Consider the following 10748-nt stretch of genomic DNA (forward strand, 5'->3'; position numbering starts at 1 on the left):
ATTCAGAGATGGATTAAATCAGTTTAAGCTGGTTTACAATGAGGAATGAAATTAGTGAACATGTTTTCAGGGTAGAAGAATAAACATCACAATAAAGTCAATTATATGTAAGGTAATGGGAAATAGTAATATAATACCATTAAAATATCATCAAGTTTTTTATGGATATAAACAAGTTATTTATAAAGTTAAAACAGAACAAAAAAAAAAGTCAAAAAATAGCTATACTATTCTATACTATAGATACTATAGCTATACTAACTCTGGGAAAGAAGATCCATACAGGGGTGCTATAGACTGAATGCTTCTGTTCCCTCAAAGTTCACATGTTAAAATCCTAATCGCTATTGTGATCGTGTTAGAAAGCGGAATCTTTGGGAGATGATTAGATCATAAGGGTGAAGCACTCATGAATAAGATAAGCACCTGTATAGGAAGAGACCCCAGAAAGCTCCCCCTGTGAGCACAGTGAGAAATAGCCATCTATGGACCAGGAAGTGGGTTCTCACCAAATACTGAATCTGATGGTGCCTTGGTTTTAGAATTTCCAGTCTCCAGAACCGTGAGAAATAAATTGCTGCTACTTATAACTCAGGAGAGAATAGACTAGCCCAGGCAGTGCTAGCCCTATAGAACATCAAAACGTATTTTAAAGCCTGTTCAATTAAATGGCATGATTTGGGTTCATAAACAATAAAAAGTGAAGGGTACAGAACTGAAATTCTTGAAATACACAAAATGATAATGTAGTATCACGTATCAATTTTGAAAATGTTGAGTGCTGAAACAATTAGTCACTTGAAAGAGATCCATTTTCTCGCTTTATACATTGTGATAAATTCCCAATGACACAGTTACATAATGTAAAAATAAACAAAAACATGTTATCCAAAGAAAGCTTAAGCAGAAACCTTTATCATTTGGGAAGATTTGAAAACAGCAACAACAGCATGTGAAGTCACTCAGTCCTGTCCGACTCTTTGTGGCCCCATGGATTACAGCCTGCCAGGCTCCTCTGTCCGTGAGATTTTCCAGGCAAGAATACTGGAGTGGGTTGCCATTTCCTTCTCCAAAGATTTGAAAAAGCCTTTCTAAATATGGTTGGTGGAGCTGCATTCTTTCTGGAGGATCTGGGAGGGGGAAGTATGTTCCTTCCGCGCTCCAGCTTTTAGAAGTTGCTGCATTCTTTGGCTCACTTCTGTATCACTCTGGCCTCCACTTGTAACTTCACATCTTTTTCCTCTGACTTTGACTTTATGGCCTCCCTCCTATAGGAACTCTTCTGATTAAATTGGATGATCTCCCCATCTTAAGATCTTTAACTTATCATATCTGAAAAGGTTTTTTTTTTTTTTTTTTATCATGCAAAGTGACATACTCACAGGTTCTGAAAATTGGGACATGGAGATCTCGGAAGCCCATTATTCTGCCAACCATAGTCTTCCCTCTGGTACCCAAAGATTCACATTTACCCCATATGCCAGATACATTTATTCTATCCCAAGTTTACTGAAAGTCTCAACTCATAATTGTATTATCTCAAATTCCATACCTTCTTCTAAATCTAATCATCTCAAAGTCCCAAACCTCATCATTTATTTTTTTTGTTTTGTTTTTATCTTTTTTATTATTATATAAAAATTTATTCATTTTAATTGGAGGCTAATTACTTTACAATATTGTATTGGTTTTGCCATACATCAACATGAATCCGCCAGGGGTGCCCACGTGTTCCCCATCCTGAAACCCCCTCCCACCTCCCTCCCCATCCCATCCTGGAGCCTATTATACAGAATGAAGTAAGCCCGAAAGAAAATCTCATCATTTAAATTGATAAAAGGGTGAAACTCCAGGTAGGATTCATACTAGGGGAAATTTCTCTTTATCTGCGGACTTGCAAAAGTATAAAATAAGTTACCTTCTTTTAAAATACTATGATGGCACAGACGTAGGATTGTTTTAAACAATCTCTTTGAAAAGCCAGAAATGAAAGGAAAGAGGGAGTTATCAGTCCCAAGCAATTTTGAAGTCCAGCTGGGCAAACTCCATTAGACCTAGGAATAATCCTCTCTGGTTTAAGGCTCTGATCTCTTGGTTCCAAATCCCACCCTTAGAGTCATCCTACCTTTTATATGAATGGTAGCATTTTTCAGCTGAGTAGTTTTAACAGCCTGTTTTCCATGTAGGAATTCCATGTAGGAATACCTTTTATATGAATGGTAGCATGTATTTTTCAGCTGAGTAGTTTTAGCAGCCTGTTTTCCGTGGTGCAGGAGGGCCTAGAGGAGCTATCCTACATTGAAGGTCAGGAAGGGTGGTGGTGAGGAGATACCCCTCGTCCAAGGTAAGGAGCAATGGCTGCACTTTGCTGGAGCAGCCATGAAGAGATACCCCACGCCCAAGGTAAGAGAAACCCAAGTAAGACGGTAGGTGTTGCAAGAGGGCATCAGAGGACAAACACACTGAAACCATACTCACAGAAAACTAGTCAATCTAATCACACTAGGACCACAGCCTTGTCTAACTCAATGAAACTAAGCCATGCCTGTGGGGCAACCCAAGACGGGCGGGTCATGGTGGAGAGATTTGACAGAATGTGGTCCACTGGAGAAGGGAATGGCAAACCACTTCAGTATTCTTGCCTTGAGAACCCCATGAACAGTATGAAAAGGCAAAATGATAGGATACTGAAAGAGAAACTCCCCAGGTCAGTAGGTGCCCAATATGCTACTGGAGATCAGTGGAGAAATAACTCCAGAAAGAATGAAGGGATGGACCCAAAGCAAAAACAATACCCAGCTGTGGGTGTGACTGGTGATAGAAGCAAGGTCCGATGCTGTAAAGAGCAATATAGCATAGGAACCTGGAATCTCAGGTCCATGAATCAAGGCAAATTGGAAGTGGTCAAACAAGAGATGGCAAGAGTGAACGTTGACATTCTAGGAATCAGCGAACTGAAATGGACTGGAATGGGTGAATTTAACTCAGATGACCATTATATCTACCACTGCGGGCAGGAATCCCTCAGAAGAAATGGAGTGGCCATCATGGTCAACAAAAGAGTCCAAAATGCAGTACTTGGATGCAATCTCAAAAATGGCAGAATGATCTCTGTTCGTTTCCAAGGCAAACCATTCAATATCACAGTAATCCAAGTCTATGCTCCAACCAGTAACGCTGAAGAAACTGAAGTTGAACGGTTCTATGAAGACCTACAAGACCTTGTAGAACTAACACCCAAAAAAGATGTCCTTTTCATTGTAGGGGACTGGAATGCAAAAGTAGGAAGTCAAGAAACACCTGAAGTAACAGGTAAATTTGGCCTTGGAATACAGAATGAAGCAGGGCAAAGACTAATAGAGTTTTGCCAAGATACTGCACTGGTCATAGCAAACACCCTCTTCCAACAACACAAGAGAAGACTCTACACATGGACATCACCAGATGGTCAACACCAAAATCAGATTGATTATATTCTTTGCAGCCAAAGATGGAGAAGCTCTATACAGTCAGCAAAAATAAGACCAGGAGCTGACTGTGGCTCAGATCATGAACTCCTTATTGCCAAATTCAGACTTAAATTGAAGAAAGTAGAGAAAACCACTAGACCATTCAGGTATGACCTAAATCAAATCCCTTATGATTATACAGTAGAAGTGAGAAATAGATTTAAGGGCCTAGATCTGATAGCTAGAGTGCCTGATGAACTATGGAATGAGGTTCATGACATTGTACAGGAGACAGGGATCAAGACCATTCCCATGGAAAAGAAATGCAAAAAAAGCAAAATGGGTGTCTGGGGAGGCATTACAAATAGCTGTGAAAAGAAGAGAAGCGAAAAGCAATGGAGAAAAGGAAAGATATAAACATCTGAATGCAGAGTTCCAAAGAATAGCAAGAAGAGATAAGAAAGCCTTCTTCAGCAATCAATGCAAAGAAATAGAGGAAAACAACAGAATGGGAAAGACTAGGGATCTCTTCAAGAAAATCAGAGATACCAAAGGGACATTTCATGCAAACATGAGCTCGATAAAGGACAGAAATGGTATGGACCTAACAGAAGTAGAAGATATTAAGAAGAGATGGCAAGAACACACAGAAGAACTGTACAAAAAACAGCTTCACGACCCAGATAATCATGATGGTGGGATCACTCACCTAGAGTCAGACATCCTGGAATGTGGAGTCAAGTGGGCCTTAGAAAGCATCACTACGAACAAAGCTAGTGGAAGTGATGGAATTCCAGTTGAGCTATTCCAAATCCTGAAAAATGATGCTGTGAAAGTGCTGCACTCAATATGCCAGCAAATTTAGAAAACTCAGCAGTGGCCACAGGACTGGAAAAGGTCAGTTTTCATTCCAATCCCAAAGAAAGGCAATGCCAAAGAATGCTCAAACTACCGCACAATTGCACTCATCTCACACGCTAGTAAAGTAATGCTCAAAATTCTCCAAGCCAGGCTTCAGCAATATGTGAACCATGAATTTCCTGATGTTCAAGCTGGTTTTAGAAAAGGCAGAGGAACCAGAGATCAAATTGCCAACATTTGCTGGATCATCGAAAAAGCAAGAGAGTTCCAAAAAAACATCTATTTCTGCTTTATTGACTATGCCAAAGCCTTTGACTGTGTGGATCACAATCAACTGTTGAAAATTCTTCAAGAGATGGGAATACCAGACCACCTGATCTGCCTCTTGAGAAACCTGTATGCAGGTCAGGAAGCAACAGTTAGAACTGGACATGGAACAACAGACTGGTTCCAAATAGGAAAAGGAGTTCGTCAAGGCTGTATATTGTCACCCTGCTTATTTAACTTCTATGCAGAGTACATCATGAGAAACGCTGGACTGGAAGAAACACAAGCTGGAATCAAGATTGCCGGGAGAAATATCAATAACCTCAGATATGCAGATGACACCACCCTTATGGCAGAAAGTGAAGAGGAACTCAAAAGCCTCTTGATGAAAGTGAAATTGGAGAGTGAAAAAGTTGGCTTAAAGCTCAACATTCAGAAAACGAAGATCATGGCATCCGGTCCCATCACTTCATAGGAAATAGATGGGGAAACAGTGGAAACAGTGTCAGACTTTATTTTTCTGGGCTCCAAAATCATTACAGATGGTGACTGCAGCCATGAAATTAAAAGACGCTTGCTCCTTGGAAGGAAGGTTATGACCAACCTGGATAGCATATTGAAAAGCAGAGACATTACTTTGCCAACAAAGGTCCGGCTAGTCAAGGCTATGGTTTTTCCTCTGGTCATGTATGGATGTGAGAGTTGGACTGTGAAGAAGGCTGAGCACCGAAGAATTGATGCTTTTCAACTATGGTGTTGGAGAAGACTCTTGAGAGTCCCTTGGACTGCAAGGAGATCCAACCAGTCCATTCTGAAGGAGATCAGCCCTGGGATTTCTTTGGAAGGAATGATGCTAAAGATGAAACTCCAGTACTTTGTCCACCTCATGCGAAGAGTTGACTCATTGGAAAAGACTCTGATGCTGGGAGGGATTGGGGGCAAGAGGAGAAGGGGACGACAGAGGATGAGATGGCTGGATGGCATCACTGACTCGATGGACATGAGTCTGGGTGAACTCTGGGAGTTGGTGATGGACAGGGAGGCCTGGTGTGCTGCAATTCATGGGGTTGCAAAGATCGGACACGACTGAGTGACTGATCTGATCTGATCTGGTCTTCCATGCAGGACATTTAACAGCCTTCTTTATTTTCCCCTTTCTCCCTTTTGATCCAAGTTGGTAGTGTTTCTGTTGGTATAAAATTCTTAAGAACTTTGTAGGTCTCCCATGTATGTCATGGAGATTCACTCTGTTAGACGAGAGGCTCATCTGTAGTGCAACCTGGATAATCTTATTTCTCTTTTGGTTTCTGCTGAGTTTACTAAAGGCATCTGTGAGTGACAAGCCCAACTACATACACATTCAGTACCATCCATGGATCTCAACAGCACTATGGCAAGTGAAAGAAACCAGATTCATTCATATGACATTTAAGGGGAAAAAAAGACAGAATTACCGGGAAGGAAAACAGCCCAGTGGTTAGCAAAGATTCCTGAGAGGAGATGTGACTGAAAAGGGTAACACAAGGGAATTGTGGAGAGATAGTGATAGAATGGTTTTGCATCTTGATTGCTTTGGTGCTAATACAACTCTACGCATTTGTCAAAACTCAAAGAACTGACTACCATAAAGAGTAAAATTTACTGTATATAAATGAAAAATAAGTAACAACAACAAAATAGGAGAAGTGGAAGGAGGGGCATTTAGAGTTCATATGAGATGATTACATTTTCTTATGAAAGTCCTATAAAGAGAGAAAGAGTATATATGAAGAAAATAAGTTATTTGTCTTAGAAAAATATAGTTTGTAATAATCCCTTCTCTCTCTGCCTGATTCATGCTTTCCAAGGATGGTAGATCCTGTAGAGAGAATTTGGCACTCAGGTTTGAAGTTTCCTGTAATGAGCTCAGCTTCAAAGATGAACCTTTATTTCTGCAGCTTTAAAATAGAATTTCACAAAGCTCAGGTTATACTCTCCATTTGAAATGAAGAGCATTTGTGGACCTTTAATTCATTAGTACTAGAATAATTTGTGTACAATACCATGGGTTGTTTGAGGACAAGATCTGGTTCTGTCTCACTTTGATTTCCTCAAAGTTCCTATGACTATCCCCTGGTAATACTGTCAAGCCTTCATATATCTACCCTGTCTGCATACATCTGTCAACAAACATTCCCTCTTGGAAATGCAAATATCCTACAGGCTTTGAGAATTTTTGTTTTTATCTTCATACTGTTTTATATTTCATATGTTTTCTACAATAAGTGTGAATTACTTTCATAATTAGAGAAAAGCAATAAAAGTTATTCTGCGAATGCAAACACATCTGGGAGGGTTGTTTCAACCTTATTGCTTTTGGTAAAACAATTGAGTTCAGTCGCACAGAGGGAGGGAGGTTGATTTGAGGAGGCTTCAATAAGTCATTTGAGTACAAGGATCACTTTGGAGATAGAGTTTATAGTTGTTGGAGAACATGAGATACTTTATGAGAGGAAGGACAGAGATCCAGAAAGGGAGGTGGAAGGAAGGGGTCCAAAATGAACTTAAGGATTTTCAAGTCATTTTTTCTGGCACCACTGAATTAGTAATAATAGGAAGAAATAATTTGCCTTTTTTTCCTCTCCCTTCAGACCTACTTGATTCAGTACCTTGGGCATTTGTTGTTCAGTCACTAAGTCCTATCTGATTCTCTGCATGGATTGAGTCCATGGATTGTAGCACACCAGGCTTCCTTGTCCTTCACTATCTCCCAGAGTTTTCTCAAATTCATGTCCATTGAGTTGGTGATGCTGTCTAACCATTTCATCCTGTGCCCACTTCTTTTGCCTTCAATCTTTCCCAGCATCAGGGTCTTTTCCAATCAGTCGATCAGTCTTTGCATCATGTGGCTTGGAGACTCAGCTTTAGCATTAGTCTTTCCGGTGAATGTTTAGGGTTGTTTTCCCTTAGGATTGCAGTCCAAGGGGGCTCTCAGGAGTCTTCTCTAGTAGGTATATCTGGCATTGAGTAATCACATTTTAGTGCTCTCTCTCTTACCGTTAGTCCCCCCAGTTGTCATGTGCTGCTTTGACACACAATTGTTGAAGATGATGTCTGAGCTGAGTATTAAAAGATAAGTCAGTTTCCCAGGTGTGAATGTTGAAGGTTTGGAGGATGGAGGACAAAGGAAATTTTCGAACAGAGAGAGTTCAGTTCAGTTCAGTCACTCAGTTGTGTACGACTCTTTGCGACCCCATGGAGTTCAGCACACCAGGCCTCCCTGTCCATCACCAACTCCCAGAGTTTACTCAAACTCATGTCCATTGAGTCGGTGATGCCATCCAACCATCTCATCCTCTGCCATCCCCTTCTCCTCCTGCCTTCAATCTTTCCCAGCATCAGGGTCTTTTTAAACGAGTCAGCTCCTCACATCAGGTAGCCAAAGTATTGGAGTTTCAGCTTCAGCATCAGTCCTTCCAATGAATGCTCAGGACTGATTCCCTTTAAACAGAGAGAACAGTATATCAAATAGAATAGCACATAGTTCCAGGTTCTGTTTGCCAGATTCTTCCCTCTGTCTGGAAGTATTTTCACTTTAATTGAACAGAGTCCACATATAAGGTTCTCTGATAATAAACAGTAAAATATTTAGGTTGAACTTTACAGTCTGAAAAATCCATCCTAAGATTCGGGAAAACCTGTGAAATAGGTGGAAGGGATATTTATCCTTATTTTACTGGCAAAACAAGAGAAAACAAAACAACAAAAAAACCTGAGCAACATGGACTGAACATTTGTGTCCTTTCAAAATGTATATTGTGAATCCCTAGCATTCAGTGTGATGGTATTAGGAGGTAGGTCCTTTGGGAGATGATTAGGTTTATATGAGGTCCTGAGGATGGAGCCTGCATTAAGGAATGAAGCCCTTATAAAAAGAGGAAGAGACACAGGGCTTCCCCCTCTCCAGTAAGTGAGGATTAAGTGAGAAGGCATCTGTCTGCATGCTGGGAAGAGAGCCCTCACCAAGAACTATATCTGTTGGTTTCCATATCTTAGACACCTTAGCCTCCAGAATTATGAGGCATTATACTTTGCCAAAAAAGGTCCATCTAGTCAAGGCTATGATTTTCCCTGTGGTTATGTATGGATGTGAGAATTGGACTGTGAGCGCCAAAGAGTTGATGCTTTTGAGCTGTGGTATTGGAGAAGACTCTTGAGAGTCCCTTGGACTGCAAGGAGGTCCAACCAGTCCATTCTGAAGGAGATCAGCCCTGGGATTTCTATGGAAGGAATGATGCTGAAGCTGAAACTCCAGTACTTTGGCCACCTCATGCGAAGAGCTGACTCATTGGAAAAGACTCTGATGCTGGAAGGGATTAGGGACAGGCGGAGAAGGGGACGACAGAGGATGAGATGGCTGGATGGCATCACTAACTCGATGGACGTGAGTCTGAGTGAACTCCGGGAGTTGGTAATGGACAGGGAGGCCTGGCGTGCTGCAATTCATGGGGTCGCAAAGAGTAGGACGTGACTGAGCGACTGAACTGAACTGAACTGAACTGATAAAGAATTATGAGAAATTATGTTTCTTTTTCAAAATTCTAGGTCTATAGTATTTTGACACAGCAGCTTAAAACTAAGTCACTGAAAGTCAAAGAATTAAACGTAGTCCAAGATCATATGGTCAGAGTGTGGTTAAGTCAGGGCTTGACTCTAGGTCTCCTGATCTCAAGCCCATGGCTCTTAATATTCACTCACTCATTCAGTATTCATTTGTTTATTCATTCTCTCAACAAGTACTTATTCAATAACCACATTTATCTGACTTCTTCAATTTCTGAGCACCAGAGAGAATACATCTAGAAAGGCTAAGGAGGGTAGTTCTCAGAGGGACCTACCGCAGGAAGAGCAGCCATGGTGTTCGGGGATTCCTGGAGGTGGTTGTGGGGAAGAGCAGGCTGGAAAGCATGCTGTTAATGGCATAATTCAAAGTTCATGAGGGAGGAAGATATAGTCCCAGGCAAGTCATTTCAGGGAGGGTGAGAAGTAAAAATTAAGAGAGATAAATGCACAGTCTGGGTACAATGTCCAAGGAGGCTGCTGAGGTGGGGACAGAGCTCCACACAAGAGTCTGGAGCTTCTGGGGCACAGAGTTGATCTAGACCTGTGGGAGAGTGCAGGGAGGCACAGATCTGTCAGATGCTATTGCAAATGGAATTCTAATAAAGCGCTCCTCTGGACATATTTTGCTATGCCATTGATCAAGAGTAACCTGTGTTTATTTTACCCTAAGGCTGAGAAGCAAATCAGTTTAGTTCATGAAATTTCTTATGGTCCTGCTTCTCCCACATGACATTCCAATAATGACTGAGATAAGAGCCAGATTTAGTGATTGAGATCGTGGACCAGAACACAGGTTGTTGAACAGCTATGTTATATTGGAGACTCAACATGGATTCAAAATCCCACCCTGATGATCTTCTTCTAAAATGATTATTGTCACTTAGGGTAATTATTCCCTTCATTTATTACATATCCTACTTCAAGAATGGGTTATAAATTCACTTTGTGGAATATTTTAAGTAAAAATTCTACTCTTTCTCTTGCTCGAGTTTGTGAGAGGAAACTAATAACAAAGAGACAAATGCCAGCACGGTGAGAAGCAAATCAAGTCATTTAACACCAAGAGAGAAACCTCCTTTCTCTCTTTCCCTTTTTCTCTTCAGCTGAAAATTGTGCAAATCTGGTTTTGTAGCCTCCATTTCATTTGGTGTTTGTAATTCTGCCATAAACCATTTGTCTGCTTCCAAACTTTTCTCTCCATTTTCCTTCACTTGGGATGGTGGTCTGTGACAGAAAGACTAACTGGGCTCCCTGGGTAATGTGTCATCGTGATGTATGCTTGCACTTTCACAACTTTTAATGTTCTGTAAAGAAGTGGAGTTCGTCTGCTGAATGCACCCCATGATCCACTAATTGAAGCTGGAGAGCAGAATGTAATTAATGCCTCACTGGACCACGATGTCAAGCCTGGACAGAGTGACGTTACGTGGTATAAGAATTCCATGATACTTCAGAGAGGTAAGAAAGGAGAGATTCCCATTTTTTAAAAATCTCAGCTTTTCAGAACTACTTGAACTCCTATGATTAGAGAGGTTTACCTTTTCAAACACCATGTTGGAACTGAAATGT

This window comes from Bos indicus x Bos taurus, chromosome 24, assembly GCF_003369695.1.
Source record: "Bos indicus x Bos taurus breed Angus x Brahman F1 hybrid chromosome 24, Bos_hybrid_MaternalHap_v2.0, whole genome shotgun sequence".
NCBI classification, from domain to species: domain Eukaryota; kingdom Metazoa; phylum Chordata; class Mammalia; order Artiodactyla; family Bovidae; genus Bos; species Bos indicus x Bos taurus.